Below are 17,794 nucleotides of genomic sequence, written 5' to 3'. Positions count from 1 at the left end.
CTTTGCAACAAATATTTGTACAATATTTTGCCAGTGCATATTCTGTTACAGAATAGGCAAATAGTTTTTAGCCTATCAGCAGCATATGAACTCTACATAGAGCCACTACTTTATAAGTGGATCTGCACAGAAATGCACATGCAACTGATCAGTTACCACATGTACAGATTTATTTATGAAAATTACAGAACTGTGGAGAAAAAACACTTCCTATACCCTTGTGAATGTCTCTTCTCTCACTCTTTCTTAAAAGAGAAGTTGATATAAGGTTAAAAAACTGTCTCCATGAAGCCAAATAAAAAGCTCCGCAGGAGTTCATACAGTGTGGAGATTTTATGACCCCAAATGCAATTTAACAACCAGTATTCGTTTTAAACATGTCAAGTGATCATTTATTTTAGTAGATTTTTTACAGACTTTCTAAAGATGCAGACTTGCTTTAGTGCCTGCTATCTCTTCCAGAGTGAGGAAATTTCCAGCTTATCTCTTAATATAGAAGCTATCTACAAATTACTTTGTATCAGTTATGTTCCCCTTGTCTGTTAAGTGCAAACAAATACCCAAATCTGTTATTCTCCTGGGATATCAGCTCTGTTCTTTGAAATGACATGCCAGCACTGTGAGTGACATATCCACCCTCTGGTAATTTGTCATTGATAGATTATTCTTTAATTAAAGTTTCAGGATGGAGTTTCTTGTACTCAGGAAAAGCTGTCTACAGTTTTTATCTGGAGGCATAAGATAGTGCAGATCTGAAAGTAGGTGCTGTTTATCAGAAAGACAAATAAACATATATTTTATATACTTTATTTATATATATTTATCTATATTATACAGAGATATTTTAACCCAAAATTTTAACATTTTTTGAGACCAAATATACTGATGCAAATCAATATATTTCAGTAGACTTATATTGACGTATGTATGTTCAACATACTACTATCTGATCCCATGACTTGTAATGTTAATAACAAAATCAATCAAGTGCCACCAAAGTGAGTGGAAAGACTACTATGGTCAAATTTGAAAACAGAATTAAGAACCACAAAACTGATTAACACAGCATGACCTTGAGACCATTTGAACTCCACAGTGGCTGCAGTTTTTTATTTGGAGAGGGACTCATGGAAATATTTTTAGAGTATGACAGGGTCAAGTTCATACCAAAATGAGATGGCAGACACACATGTTTAAAAGATGGATGCAGTAGGAGATGGAAGGCCATGATTTACATCTGCATAGCATACAAGAATTCAAACTCTCTCAAAACGCTGCACCTACTGCCAGGTTATCAACTATTTATACTTTCATTCATTTTGCAATCATTCTTCTGTGTAGGAAAAAATTAAAGACAAAGCCCTCCAGAAAGCAAACAAACAAAAGGCATCACAAGTCTGTAGATGTTTACCTCACAGAAATATCACACAGGAAATATGTACAGGACTCTGTGCCCCAGCCACGAAGTCTTACGAGTGCCTCTCATAAGCTTAGTTAGGTCTATGTTAAAGGTCATTATGAGCAATGGGAATCAAAATCCATTAATTTTCATAGGATCAAGAAGCCTTTTGATAGTGCCAGTGATGTCTGATTATAGAATATTAAGATGCCAAGGTCCTTTACTGAATCTAACAATTGATTCCATCAGTAAGTGGGTTTGTCTCAGAAATAACCTTCTGGCTGTGTCATGCTCTGTAGTCACTGATATCTCTTGGACTAAAGTCTCAGTCACTATAAGATACCCTAACACTATATATAATATATTGATACTTGATATACAATTTGAATATATCACACTACTAATCCCATGTACATTTTTTTTTCTTTTCATAAAACTAAACTTCAGTGGATGACTGGCAAAAGCAAATAATCCAAAAAAAAAAAAAAAAAAAAACCAAAAAACCAACCAAACAAAAAAACCCAAAACAAAACATAAAATCCAAACACCTCCCAAAAAACACAAAACCAAATCAAAACAAAGAAAGATAAGTGATACAGATTTCTTCTAAATCAGGGGCTTGGTAACATAAAAATCAAGAACGTGTTGACTCTTCGTAGTTCTGTATTTGCCTAGCTGTCCCAGTCAAGCACTTCTGAACAAAGGAACATTTTTTCAGTGAATTCATTTCCAAGTAGCAGCCAGCTTTCCTTCTGGCTTTTTTTTTTCCTTTGCCTGACATAAGGTGAAGAGTTGGGAGTGAAAGACTTGACAGATGTTCTCTTCTCAGACAGGAGTGTTTTAAGGATATTATTTCTGTTTTCTGTACACTGTGACTCACACAGATTTGGAGTGCAAGGGTTGCACAAATGTAATGAGTCAAATCCTTAATAAATATTTATATCTCTAGTGCAAAACTAAATAAACTATAGATCCAGAGTATTGTAACCTTTCATAAAAAAATGTAAACTAGCCCCCACAGGACATGTCAGCTTCTCATACATCATATAAAATCCAATGCAAACATTCAGGAGCAGGAGTATGCTTTGCAACATTTATTAAACTTGCTCCTTTGTCCTCCCTCCTCATGATTCTTATAATAAAGTATTATGTGGCAAAAGATTATTGGGCTTGTGTTGGCTTTTTAAATGAGAAAGTTACAAAATATGTGCCACGGAGACATGAAAATATTACATAGTTCTTGGGAGACAGTATGGAACCTATAAGGTAACACAGGATAATTACTCCGCAAGTTACCTTCCCTTACTGATTTCTGTCAAAATCTTAATTCATATCTTGATTCTTTCCAGCTTCCTTATGTAATTTTACTGCATAGAAAAGGTTGCATTTGTCAGTGGTTAATAAATAACTAGAGGCTAATAAATAACTATAGCATGGCTTTATTTATCAGTAAGTGATTATTAACATCTTATTGATATTTGGATTCTGTAATAATGAGCTGTTTATTAAAACATAAATTTATCTTTATTTGATCTTTTAACTGAAGTCTGATTTTTAAATAGTCCCACTATATGACCACTTTCCAATTACAAGGTCGTCTTAACCCTCTAAGCTGTTTATGATTTCCAGAATGCTGCAACCATGCTCATTCTATTTCAGATGTCAGAAATATATAAAGTCCATATTCTTTTGTATTTGCTGCCTGGCTTCCTCTGTCTGCTCACATTTCTGTTTTTCACCATCCCTTTCTGAACATTCATTGTGCTTCACTTCAGCCAAGGCCCCTGCTTTAATTTATACAGGCCACCTCATCCAGAAGCCGTTCCATTCTGCTGAGACAATATCTCTTTGCTGAAGACTAAAAAAAGAAAAAAAAAAATGTTTCAGATTATTGAACTGTTGCCAGCAGCATGAAATAGCTTCTAACATGGTCTGGTAGCAGTCTGAAAACATAGGCTTCAAGCATAGTTTTAACATAAGAAATTTAGATGAACACAAATTTGTATTCATAAAACATATGTGATTGTGCTTAAGACATTTTGAATTTTTTTGCTTTAACCAGTGAACAGCAATACCTAAGTTTTCCTTTTCTTCATGAAATATATAATGGTGCTCTTTTAAGACATGCTGCATTGTAATTACTGCTTTGCTACTGCAGTGTACTTCAGGGAATTGTAACTCACAGAACAAAGGTATCTTGCTTTTAGTTGCTGAACAGGCAATTAGCTTGCCCCAAAATGGCATGTTCATATCCCAGCAGCCCCATGAAATAAGGAAAAATGTCTATAGATCATATCCTGAGCTCTCTTCTATTTCATAGGCTGAGGTTCCTTTCCCACACACTGCTGATCTGCATTTGTCAGTGAAAAACCAGAATAACAAAGCAACATTCCACTCCAGCTTGTCACTTGTCATATCTGTTCCACCAAAGGAAATTTTCACTGATCAGCTGTAACAATTTGGGAATATTCAGCATAATGGCTGTCTCCTCTTTCCTGTCTTTTTCAAGGAAGGTGTTGGGTTGTGCATGCTTGGGGAGAGTTTATCCTGAGTCCTTGTATTTCCTCCTGTAGGCCCCCAGCCTTTCACAGATTTTAGGAAAGATCCTTCCATGAGCAGTGATCTCGCAAGGATTTTCTGCAAAGCATCACTTCAGCTGAATGTTACTCCCAAGAAAAGAGAAAATTATAGAATTTGGACCCATGAAGAGAAGTTGAAACTTAGGAATTAAAAAGAATCTTTAATCTGGCAAAGGAAATGGTTAAATTTAGGGGGGTAGATGTTACCAAAAAAATAGCACAAAAACCCTCAAACCCAGACATCAAACACCTTTCCTTGCTGTCTCCTAAGGTGTCTTGGGAAGGAAAAAAGCTCTTCACACCTGACTCCTACCTTTTAAAACTGACCTCTAAAACTAATGTAGAAAGCTAGCAGCATAGCCCTCTTCACCCTGTCTGCATTGCTTCAGGGAGCAGTATCTAAATATTCTTTTTCCTTTTACCTCTGGTAAAAATTCCCCTCCTACCTTTCATCTCATCATTTTCTTCACCTTTTTATGAGATGCAGGTTTTAGATTTATACTAAATATGTCATTTACTAATCACCCATTTTCTTCAGGATTGGTATCCAAGACATGTATATGAAGTTGCAGTAACAGGATCTTTCATTTTTATTTAGGGTTTCCAGTTCCATGGCATTCCTCAGTTTCACATTCTTCATAGTTTAAATGACCTTCCTACTGAGTTCAGTCTCTTCAAAACTCTTACTATGGAAAGAATAGGACAGTAACCTCTATAAGTGGTCTCAGGATTGTCCCAGGATTGTGTCATGCCCACTCTGGGGACAAAGATTCCTATGAATTAGAGTCAGTTTTGGCTCATTGACCTGAAGCAGAGCCTAGACCACAGCTGTATCCATATGGCCTTTTGCTACAAAAAAAGAAAATAAGAAAAAAAAAAAACAAAAAAACCCAAAAACAAAACAAAACAAAAAAAACAAAACAAAAAAAATGGCTCTATAATGCATAACACTTCATCAGTCTTAACTAAGTATTCATCTTGCTATAAGAAAGATTTTTTTATCAGTGAGAATGGTCAGTACTAGAACAATATTGCCATGGAAGCAGTGTAGTAACTATCTGTTGGTTTTCAAGATGTAACTGGGCAGGGTGCTAGATAGTCTCTTCTAGGCTCCCTTTCCTATGAAATGTTGGACCAGAGGATATTTTGAGGTCCTTTACAACCCGGGCCATTCTATGTTTCTACGAAAAATGGGTCTCTGTTGTGTTGCAAAGGGAGAAGACCTAATGATTTTTCTCTCCAGTTTGGTAAATCCACAGCTGTTCAAGACTAGATTAAATTTATAATATTTATTATATTATAAACATTGGCCAAACAAAATATTAAAGTGTTTATTCCTACAGAATAGACATTTTGACTATGTTTACATTTTTAAAAATACATTGTTTAGTTCCTCAGCCAATCTTTTTTTCATTCAATAGGTTAGTTATTATACTAACATCATTTAGAAATTTAATTTATATGTTTTCCCCCTTTTGGTCTTCATTACTTTTTCTGAGAAATACTCAGGCATGTGCCTGTACTTTAAGTTCATTTTTATCCACTGTGCTTCATATTTACTCAGTCTGCAACATGGTACATCAGAATACCTGTTATTCCCCCTGTCTACAGTCCAGGTGTGTATCACACATCATTCCTCATCAGTGACACAGACCTGACTGAAACAATTCCTACATATTCAAAATGGCATAATTCCAGGAATCAAACATTTAGCTTTTGAAATCAGCTTCCTGAATTAACAGAAAATATATTATTTTGTATGAGTTCTTCAAGAGCTTTTCAGGGGAAAATTGTGATTCTTTCTAACAAAAAATATCATGTCACACTGACAGAAATTTACTGTGTGGCTATTTGAGTGTGTTGTCACAGATTTCCAGGAGGCTCAGATGACAGCAGGCAATTGCAGTTGCTATCAGGAAAGCAGCAACTCCTTTTAGGGTCTCTGCAAAGTGCTGATGTGTCCACAGATTTGGTGAACAAACAACTTGCTTTCTGTACAGCTGAAGCAAGCTGTGTCAACAAGGCAGAATTTGAATTATTACATGCTGCTGTTATATCTGTAGAAGCAGAATAAGGGAGTACATGATTATGGCCTAGAGCTTGTGGTTAGGGAGGGAATAATAGTAGCTCTTCAGCATTAGTTGTTGATGGAAAACATCTGCTTCCTTGTTTTCCCATGAAATAAGCACTTGGAAAATGTCCCCTGATGGTATCTCTCTGAACTGGGTCATTCCTCTCCTTGGAATTCTTATGAATTATTTGTATCTACTGGGAAATCATGAAAAAATCAGAATGGAAAACAGATAAGAAAACTAGGAAGATTACATTTCTTCATCATGTCTGAAATGTGGCGTTTTGACTGTGAAAAGTGATGCCAGTCCCCGTTGCTACAGCAGGGAGCACTAGCAGACCTCTATTCTTCCCTGGGGCAGGAGTAGGGGGGGATCCAGATTTCTGCACTGGTTATATCAGAGCCCACCACAGTCCAACTTGGTACTATTCCTCTTCAGCTGCAGCACATCATACTCATAGTGTAACCATCCCCCTATAACGTGTGAGAGGTGAATGATACACGTGTTGGGGGGCATAATTTATTTCCCACTAATTAAAAAAATTCCTTTTTTTTTCCCAGACACATTCATTCTTTTCAGGCCTGAAGTTCATTCATGCTGTTTAAGAAAAACCAAACAATGCTGCACTATGGAAAAAAAAAAATGTAAGGAACTTGATGCAAAGGAGCGACGATTTTGCTTAGCCACCATATTTTCAAACTTTGTTACCAGCACGTTTAATCTACCATACCAAAAAATGATCCAGGTTGTGAAAAAATGATTGAAAGGGAGTAAGGCTATTAGAGGAGAGGCATTTTTTTCATTTTGAATCCAAATTTAGCCAAAAGGGTGGCAGGATTGATTTCATGGTTTTATGAAGCAGTGTTCGTGAAGGTAGAAATGTGGGTCTTCCATATAAAGAATTTCTGATTTTGCAAAGCATGAATACAGGAGTGGTTCCCTAGACTGCATTTTAATCCTTCAGAGTCTGAAGGGAGATAAATTTGTATATATGAATTATATATGAAAAGACACACATACACAGACCATATATTCTTACAGATAGGAACATTACGGAGTCTTAAGATAAGCATGCATAAAGATAAGAAGCCTTCCTCTTATGTCTCTTAATGATATACATAAAGGAATCTTTTTTTTTTTTTTTTTTTTTTTTGCATTGTGTGAGTTTATATGTAATTAGTAGATAAGTGAGGTAAGGAAGATAAGAGTTTTTTTTCAAGGTGCCTGTGTTTTATGTATGTTGAATGTATTAGTGTTAAAATGCCTGTATATAATAGAGTGTTTTATACACATTGTGTGTATGTCAGATTGGTTACTGTAATTGTGTCCAAGTCTCAAAGCTATTTGGCTTAAAACCTTTAAGGACTGTAGTAAAAAAAAAAAAAAAAAAAACCAAGAAAGCGAGTCTTCAGGTTTCCCCACATAATGGTGGACAATATGATAGAGCATCTCTTCACAGAGCATACAGCCATTATGCTTCATAAATCCAAATTTCTATTACTCACATTTATTTACAATATTTTGGGATGAATCTGGCACCAGACCAGAAATACAGTTTAAAAAGCAGTAAATGTCAGACTAAAAAAATCCCTTCTGTCATCAAGTGATAAAAGAAGGAGTTTGCTAAATATGTGGTGATGAATTAATATATTACAACTAAGATAAAGCCCATACATAATCTTGGAAGAGAAATTCTGGAGATAAAGAGATACAGTACTAGAAGCTAGCTATTCTGTAAATAACAAAGTAACACACTACAATGAGCCATCTGCTTCTCTTAATGTAGACAATTGGAAACTCCTGTACATTATTTATTTCACCTATCTTTAAGCATTTAGTAATATTAATTATAATGTTTAAAGAAGGTACGAAAGGGGAATGGGTTTCAAGTAGAAGATTCTGACTCTTATTCTCTTCATTGTTTGTGACAAATCAATTTAACTGATTTTTTTTCCTTGATACACAGAATGTGATAGCAAAGCCAAGAAATTATTCCCCTAAATGTCAACTCTTCTCTCACAATTCAGTGGGACTTTTTCACTAGTACTCTTCTCTGAAGTCTAAATCCACAGTAGTGTTCTTGGGCCAACCCCCTGGAAAACTGGCCAAAATCAAAGCTGGGATTCTAAAAATTTCTAATGCCTGTTCCTAAAGCATTGCTAGTCCAAAAGTGACTAAAAGCAAAACTACATAGGCTGCTTGCACCCCAGCATAGTAAGGTTTGGTGATGTGTGGCAGTTGGAAGTGTCTTTCAAACTCTCTCTCTCAAATGGCCTGCAAGATACTGTCCTTTTCTCATAAGGTATTCTGCATACCAATAAACTTTGGCTTACGTGATCATTCAAATTTTAAAGCATTGATTAGTGAAGGCCTTCCAGGTTCTGCAAAGATATAATTTCACCTTCTGTATTGCCTGCAGGGACCAATTCAATTAAACAGTTCATACCTTCAGGATCAGATGCCATAAAAAAAATCTAGTGTTCTTGTCCAGATACTTTTGCTCAAAAGTACTGCGACACAGCATTTATCCCTAATCTAGGACATTGGGATTACATTTTCTCCATCCAAATTGAATACTCTTTTACTCTTCCAGTACAGAAAAAGGAGGAAAAGGAGCAGAAAAAAATAGGAATTTGTGGATCTTCTAATTGAACTGAAAAAAATCAATTTGGCTTCTGTTTCTCATTGCCAAAGATCCTAATTAAGGCTGAGGGGCTCTGTGGCACAAAAATGTTTGCATGCTATTACCGTAGTTATTTCAGCCAGGGTACACCAAACTATCCTTGCCATGGACCTGCTGGGACCAGCATCTCCTTCCAGTGTTGCAAGGGGAGGTGAGGATCCAAACAATCACTGTTTCTCTTCTGTTATGTTCTTGGTAATCTAATAATTATCACCCTACTCGAGTACTTACCCCTCTCTACTTGGAGTTTGGGAGAAATATTCTTTACCATGATTACATTGATTGCATTTGTAGCAAAGAATGTTCTCTCATCCTTGGATAGACAAAGATGAGGCAACATGACTGAATGGAGGAACAAACAGAAAAATGTGGATAATATACACTCAACAGGGAGTGAGAGGTAACCTCCTCCTGAACATGCTGGACACCTCAAGCAATGTGGCTCTTGGATTTTACAAACCCTGTTTTCTGATGTGTGCTTGTTGACAAGATGATGGTGAAGCAGTTCCTCTGTTGTAATTGTTTTATTGTGCATGAAGTAATTGAGTCATCACAGCAAACAGTAAGAGATCACTAAGTGTAGTGTAGTTGTGAAGAAGCAGCCAAGACTGGTATTCCAACGTGAACTAAAACAACAAAATAAACACCTGAAGGACTGCTTTGTGTCCTAATGTGTTATACACACATTTCATGATGGCAAAACATAAAGCTTCCTGTATTTCTGGAATTTAGGATAAATGCTTTTATTCTTAGACTTACAGGGAAAGCTATCTCTCTTCTGTGTATTATCAGGAAGAGATGGATTTAGACACCCACTGCTGGCAGATGGGTCACAAAGAAGAGTCCCAATCCTGTAATGAAGCTCCAAAACCCCAAAGAAGGAGCAAGTGCAGAACATAACCTTCTCTGTTGCACTTCTCATTTGCAAATTAGGATCTCTGATGTGAATCACATCTTTTGATGCTTGATTTCCATTTCAGAACTATTTAAGCAGCCTAGAAACAGAAGCCAGAACTCTTAATTCCCCTATTTTAAAAAAACTGCTCAACACTGGGGCCATATTGCTGAATATTTCAGTACCCAAGCTGTTTTTGTGTGCCTTCAGCCTTGAGCCACATACAAGAAAAATGTCAGTAGCAATGTAAGGATTTTTGTGTCCTGTGTAATTCTGTGTTAAAAGGTGGTAAGAGTAACAATACTTGCAGGTACATGCCTAATGCTATTGCATCCTATGAATAGGAGGACTTAGGGTCCAAAGTACCAACAAAATAATGAACATTTTCCAATTATTCTATTTTGTAAACAGTTTCTGCTGCTGTCACAATGATATTATCAGCGGACAAAAGGAAAAAATATCCGTGCAGTAATGAATGGAAAGCTGGCATTCATAAGCTATCACACTCTATTAAGATGAGGGCTACACAGAAAAAATATACACCCACACAATAATATGAATGCCATAGGCAATGGGATCCAAAGTCTGATAGTTTTTACACTGCCATTTCTGATACCACAGACAATGCTACTTTGACAGGCATTGTCAAAGATCCATCCCATGGTAAGGGAGATAGGACAAGGAACTGGTACTTTGAATGCTCAGACATGAAAAAGCCATTTCTTTTCCCTGGGGGTATTGCAGAAAGTCATTAAAGAACATCAGTTACTTTAGCACAATGGACCCTGAGGGATAATCCAAAAAGCAGGCATGGGCTTGGAAAAATATCCTAGATTCCATAATTTCTTCAAGGTAGCAGTCAGTAAGTTACTTGAAAAGCTAAAATGGAAAATTGTGGGGTTTACCTGATGGTGAGATTTAACACCTAGTGTGGGTAGGAATAAGGTTGGGTAGACAGAGAAAATGACCAAGTCAAACCTAAAATATATATGTAAATTTTTAAAAGAAAAGATTGTGTGAAAGTGTCGGAGTAAAAATACTACTACGAGTAGAATTGTTTCTGACACCTATATGTCAAAAGAACATAGCCTTCTTTAAATAAGCAAGTTAAAATCAAACAGTAGGAAAAATATTTGGATTCATGACTTGATTTGTTTGGTTGGTTGGTTTTGCTTTTAACAAATCATTAACTTATAATATAGCATGTTTCTGAGTCTGCCTTGGTCTACACAGATATGAAGCTCATGGGAATATATGAACAGAGCTCTTTCAAACCAGGGCAAACAATTGTCTTTTCTTTCTTCATTTCCTTAAATCCACCAAAAAACTGTAGCAGATGCCATGTTTTCCAGAAGTGTAATAAAAAGTCCAGTCACAAGTGAGTGTGAAGGAAATGGCTAGTGACACCAAGTTCAGAGAGGCTCTACACCTTTGAATGAAAACATCACACAGATGAATATCAGACCGCACAAAATGTTAAATTAGTACCACTGAAATAAAACTATGCATTACTAGGAATGCATCATAAAAACTCTCTTCTGATTCTTCCTTATTCACCTTATAGCAAAAGTTTCTTTCTTTAGCAAAAATTCTACCATTCTATCAAACTTTCCTATGCAATATTGACATAAAAGATTTTGATGGAGTTATCAGAATTTTTTGGATATATTCCCCAAAAAACCACAAAAAAACCCAACAAAACACTAAAGCACCTCTCTTTAAAAGTATATAAATAAATATACACATATAGATGTGTAGAGATGCATAGAGGTGTTTACTGAAGGCTCCAGTCATACAAGCATATCTGAGTTGATAATTTTTAAACTCCTTTTACTTGGTATCAGTTATGTATACTTTCAATGCTGTAGTCACAGAGGAAGATCTGGTTGTTTCCTTCTTTAAACTGAAAAATCCGTTTCTGTTTTCCTCCTGGGAAAGGTGGCTAGAGAGCATTAATCTTTGAACAGAGACAAATTATAGGAAAAGTAATAAAACCAACCAAAATAGTAAATAGTATAGACTATACATCAAGCACTTCTTTTCACCTTTTCTCCATAGACATAAAGAAGGAGGAGGCAGTGGAAATGAAATTCAATTGAAATAATGAAATTATTGATATGGTTAGAGGAGATGACTGTACTTCTTCCTATACAGACTCTTACTGAAGGTTTTCTTGCCTTCTTCTCTCAAGCAATTGGTTCTGGACACTTTTCCATGCAGGACATCAAGCTTCGCAAACCAACTTTGCTTTTTCTGACAGTCTGCTCTAACCCAGTTAATGAAAGGTTTGTTTCCATGAAATTACACATATAAACTTTTCTTCTATATATACTTCACTATTTCCTCAGCTTCCTCAAATAGACCTACATTCTTCTAGGCAAGTTGTATGGCACAGTTAATGTAATACTTTAAGATCATTTAAAGTGTTTGGATAAAGTCACACTTAGCTATTATCAGCCTCTGTACATTTTGTCAGCTCTTTGGCACAACTTGAAAAAATATTAAATTACTAAGAGAAATCTTTTCCTTTATGTGGTCTGAAGATCAATGGCAAATAAAAAAAGACAGAATATGCCTGTGTTGGAGTTGTAATTTAGTGTATTGCTAACATCTGTTTTCTTTGTACGAGTAGGCATACTCACACTTTTGTTAGTTCTTTATTACCACATTTTTCAGTCCTTTATATAAACTATGTGTTACTGTCACATTTAATAAAATAACCCTGCATAAAAGAGTTCTCACACATCTAAGTTTAATGCTTCCAGCTTCAATTCCTTTCTCTAAAGGGCTATGAACCCACTTCTCTCACTTTCCAGGTGAAGGTTTGAATCAGTACACTACAGGTTTATGTGAGAGCAGATGCTCCCATGCCCTCTTATTGTGATTGTTTCACTTTAATATTAAATATAATAGTAAAATTCTGTATTCAGCAGACCAGAAAGAAAGGCTGAACAAACAGAAACATGACCATATAGGTTAGCTTCTAGGGTACTTACCTAGAAAAAGACAACTTTCTCTTACTATCCCTGCTATGATGCATATTTTAATTTAAAATATTTAAACTTTTACTGTCATTTCAAGAAGAACCTAAGAACCAAGACTTCTGAGGCAAACACTCATAAAAAGACATGACAAGTATGATTATAGGGCTTCCTCTCTGGTCCACACCGTAAGCAACTATTTCAACAGGAATGATGAAATCTGGAGTATCACAAAAAAACGGGGATTAAAATATTAAGGGGAATTAGTTGAAAATGTCCACTAGACCACCAAGATGAAGGAAGACATTCACACTTCTAAACCTCTTAATAGTGGATGAGGATGCTAATCAACAACCATAGAAGAAGTAATGATAATAGGAGGATATTTCTTTTTTCTTGCTTTGCACAAACATGTTCTAGAAGTGTCTTCTAAGGATGAGTCTTAACAGGTTAGAAAAGTGAAGATTTTTCAGTGTTTCAGTTTAAGTGGGCTTTGAAATAAGCTAAGCACAGCCTCATAAAAATCAAATAGTTGCAGGTCTCATAGTCCTTATTAGTAGAAACCCAAGACACCTTGAGATCTTTTGAGGTTAAGGATGTAGCTGAGTTGGGGTCCTTTGACTATCTTTACATTAGGGATCCCTAATGATGGGTCTGAGCATTTAAGATAAGCAAGGGCATGCTGACAAAGAAATACAGTTCCGTGGTTTGTCACCATGTTTCAAGCTGGACCAGCTTGATGCTCTGGACCTCCTGATGCAGCACTGCTCCAGGGTCCTAGCCCCACTACCCAGAGAGTGTGTTAATGACAGATGTGTTTCAGTGGCTCAGTTACACAGCTCCCAGCACAAGAGAAATCAAAAAGCCTGGAAAGGTTTTACAGATTTAGCCCAATTGACATGAACATAGATATTGGTCATGGTATTTCTTTCTGAAACCACAGGTGGAATGAAAAGCAGCTCTGATCACCTCTGCCTTCCCAAAAGTTTAAAAACAGCTGAAATCTGAAATCAGTAAATCTGAGTAGAAACTTTAATTATGAGTTCAGATCACACTACATAGTTGGATTAAAAGGGAAAAAAAAAACAAAAAACCAAAACAAAGATCCTTCTGTTCTCTTCTAGTTGGTCTGTTTGGTTCTCCACATTGTCCACAAATTGCCTTGTATTATGTCAGTCATCTTGTGACTGAGTTCTTCAGCATCAACCAAGTGTAGGTTTTTTCCTTGGTTTGAGTCACTTGATGTCAACATGAAGATTAAGTCAACCACTAGCTTTCCAACTGCTTCTTCACTGTGCCTGTCTACAGTCTTAACTTTTGTACAAAACAAATGATCAGCCTAACAACAAATTCCTAAATTAATGGAGAAGTAGCACCATATATCTAGACAATAGCAATAGTGTTAGTTTCTGAATTATAGCATAACAAACAGGGGCATATACAGGTTAATTAGTAATAAAGTTGAACTATTAAAGCAGATCTCAGTTAATTCATAGGTTTTCACAGTATTTTAGGCTAGATGGATTCTAGCCAAGGCTCCAAGCTTATGAAAAAGTGATTCATGGCTAATGAGGGCAAATGCCCTAGAGATACAAGTATTTGTTACCCCAACATGCTGACCTTTTCCCAAAGAGGCAGAAATCTAATTATCTCCTTTGAAAAGCACAATTATAGAAAAAGTCAAAATCTGATTTATATTCAGTTTCTGCATTTTTCACAGATAAATAAGTAGAGAGAAAGGGAATCTGAAGGAACATTTCCAATAACAAGAACCAAAATTAGTACATGTGTACTGGAGATCTGCTGAAGACTTCTTGCCCTGCTACTCATTTAAGTTTGCCAGCTCTTTCACTCTTGGCTTACTTTAACTCATAAGCCATATAATACAGAACTTTATAGTGAAGAAAAAAACTCACAAAGCTGCCTCATCACCTTCTCTATGTCTCAGCTGTGGTTGGCATTATTCTCTTCAATGGCAAGGTAAGTACAGAGAGGTGTCAGTGACACACCCCATGAGACAGAGACAAGAATTTATCTGCCAGTCCCAGATCTGCCACCAGCAGATACCAACACATGGACACACTTGCAAGTCTTGCAGGGAATGTTGCTTTGACCCTGCATACAGATTCCTAATAGTAAGTGAGTATGGTCAGGGATCAGAAAATTAAATTTTGTGACAATTTATTCAAGCATTTGTTTTTCATCTATTAATCTAAATGTGAAATTATCTGCATTAATTTTGTTTCTTGTACTAAGATTCCTACAATGGCCAAAATCATGACACTGTGTAAATGTGCTGATTAAGTCAGTCACTGTCCATGGTTAAGGCATGTACATTAAATAAAAAAAAATAAGCACCTTCTTGATTATAAATGGAAAATAAGCTGAATGCAGAATAGCAGACACAGTTTCAAGTAAACTGCTTTAAGAGTGATCTGAGCTCTGATCTGCTATACTCACACAGGATCTCCTGGGAATACATCTCCTGTAAGATCATATCTTAATTTGGTGGGGTAGTATTTTTAGCAATTTGATGTCTTCCTCCTCCCTCTCCCACCAATGAAATAAACCATATTGTGGTCATTAAGTAAACCCATTCATCCAGTTCCATTTGGTATAATTTTGCCTGCTACCGTGTAGCCTAGGGCTATTGATCAAGCATAGCATTCCCATCCAAGAGGGTGTATGTGAGCATGTGTTTAATTAGAATCTTAATTTATTGCAATGACAGCATGGAAACTTTTAAATACAGGAATTTGTAACTCTATTTCCAGCTCTTAAAAACACAGATTCCTTCTTTGACTGTAAAGAACTTGTTTAATTTATAGAAAAAATATTTCCATAATAAAAAATAATTACGAAAATATAATTTTACATGAAAATTTTTTGTTAATCTATTTTTTCATTTATTTCCTCTACAAGATTATAATCTCCCCAAAGGTAGAATCAAAATTTATTTGAACCAATATATGTCTCTCCGATGTTAAAGGATCAGATACACAGGGGCTGGATGGCACCTTCAATCCCCTGCTTAGAGCAAAGTCACCTGCAGGAGATTGCTCTGGACTGGATGCAGATGTTATGGTTAAATTGGATTTCCTGTATTTCAGTTTGTGACCATGGCCTCTTGAGCAGGCACCAATGAGAAAAGCCTCTTTTTCACTTCCCCAGTCAGGTATTTCTGTACATTTATAAGTGTTGCTGAATTCAAGATAAACAACATCTACTGCCCCCCTTGTTCACTGAGCCCATCGTCTCATCATTAAAAACTCTCAGGTCATTCAGTCTTAATTTCCCTTTTGTAAATCCATTCTGACTACTCTCAATCATGATCCTTTGTTTCATGTTTGGAAATGGTTTCCCAGAAATGGAAGTGAGGCTGAGTGTCTTGTACTTCCCAGAATACTCCTTTTTGAAGATGGAGGTGATCATCGCTTTTTACCAGGAGCAAGGACACACAGGAGCATGGGCCAGCTCCCTCAGCACCTCATGGGTATATCCAGTCAAGTGCCAGGGACTTGTGAATGTCCAGGTTGTTTGAAATTTCCCACACCAGGTCCCTCTCTACGAAGCGCAAGTCTACCTTGCTCTAAACTTTGCCTCAGGTCTCAGGGGCCTAGGATTCCTGAGGGCAAATCTTACCTGCAAAGGTCAAAATCAATAAGGCACTGAGCTTCTCAGCCTTTTCCATGCCTCCTGTGAGCAGCTTCCCTTCTCCATTTTAGCAGCAAGTCCACATTTTCTTTGGTCTTTCTTCTGCTGTTTGAAATACCCATTGACAGTCTATTGCCCTTCGCATACCTCTCCAGGTCCAGCTCCTGGAACACTTTGGCTTTTCTAACCACCTTTTTCCAGGTGCCTCTGCATGCCTGGACAGTATCTCTACATTCATCCCAGATCAGTTGCCTTGATCTCTTTGACTTGTACCTTTTTTTTGTTTGAGTTCAGTCAGGAGTTCCTTCTTCACCCATCCAGGAGTCCTGTCACTTTTGCAAGGCAGGAAGGGGGTCAAGGGACAAAGTCGCCAGCAGATATTGTGATTTCAGAGCAAGAACATGTTGTCATGTCCTGCCTGCAGTACTGAAGGCTGTCACAATTGTTTATTTTGGGCTCTCCAAGCTCTGTAACTATTTCTTTTCCCCTCAGGAAAACAACTCCTCGAACCTCGGAAACGCAACACTCAGCACACCTTTTGTGGGGACCTCTCCTCTGAGGACACAAGGCAGCAGGATCCCAGGTTTCTGGTGAAGGTCACCAACTCCCTCATGGACACAACCTTGCTGGCCACAGGCTGAGCTACAGGGATTGACAGTGCTAGTGAAGGGTCCCCATCTTGCCTGCCTGGGAGAGACATGATTCTAGGGAACAGCCTCCATGCTGAGTTGTTTATTTTTTGGATTTTTTTTAAAGAAGGTATTGAAAAATACATATACCTGTAATATTTTCTCTCTGGTGTTTCCTATTGTCAATGATTGGATCAACTTCCCTTCCTCTTTTTGATGGAGAAAGCTATCTTAACCATACAAAGAAACTTTGTGGTTTTTACCTCCAGCTGCCTAAGAAGTTCTGTGCAAGGTGGTTCATATAGGTGCATATCACCTCGTTGGGACAGACAGTCAAGTGCTGCTCCATAAGTACTATGGGACTTTAAAGTATCACTCCTTCCATATGGTAGTTTGCAGCATTATAAAAGTGGAAGTCAAAACCAATGTTGTAACAAAGGGGTTACAAGGCACAGGACTCCAGGTTATTGAAAAGGAAAAGGTTATTTTTCTCTTGCATTTGTTATTTTCTTACTTGTTTTACTTATTTTTCTTGCTTCATCCTTACCCCCCTGTTCCCCCTCCCCTCCATCCTCCATCCCCCCTTCCCTGTCACCCCTGCAGGGGGTGGCTCCATCACAAGAATATTCCACACACACACCAGTCAGCCCTCCAGGGCAGGCAACATTAAGTCATTTTTTCTATTTAATTCTTCAAATGCTCTTTTCTACATTTCCTCTGCTTCCTCCAGTGACATTATATCTGTGCCAAAGTTTTTGACTCCATGCGATTTTTGACTTGTCTGTTGCTACTTGCAATTAATTTAACAACTTATCACTCATCCACAGAGGCTTTACATAATTTATATTTCAGGTTTTACTCTGCAGTATATCCTCCCAATCTTTTTGCAAATTACTTTCTTT

The sequence above is a fragment of the Heliangelus exortis genome, chromosome 1 (assembly GCF_036169615.1).
Source record: "Heliangelus exortis chromosome 1, bHelExo1.hap1, whole genome shotgun sequence".
Taxonomy (NCBI): domain Eukaryota; kingdom Metazoa; phylum Chordata; class Aves; order Apodiformes; family Trochilidae; genus Heliangelus; species Heliangelus exortis.
This window is presented reverse-complemented; position numbering follows the sequence as displayed.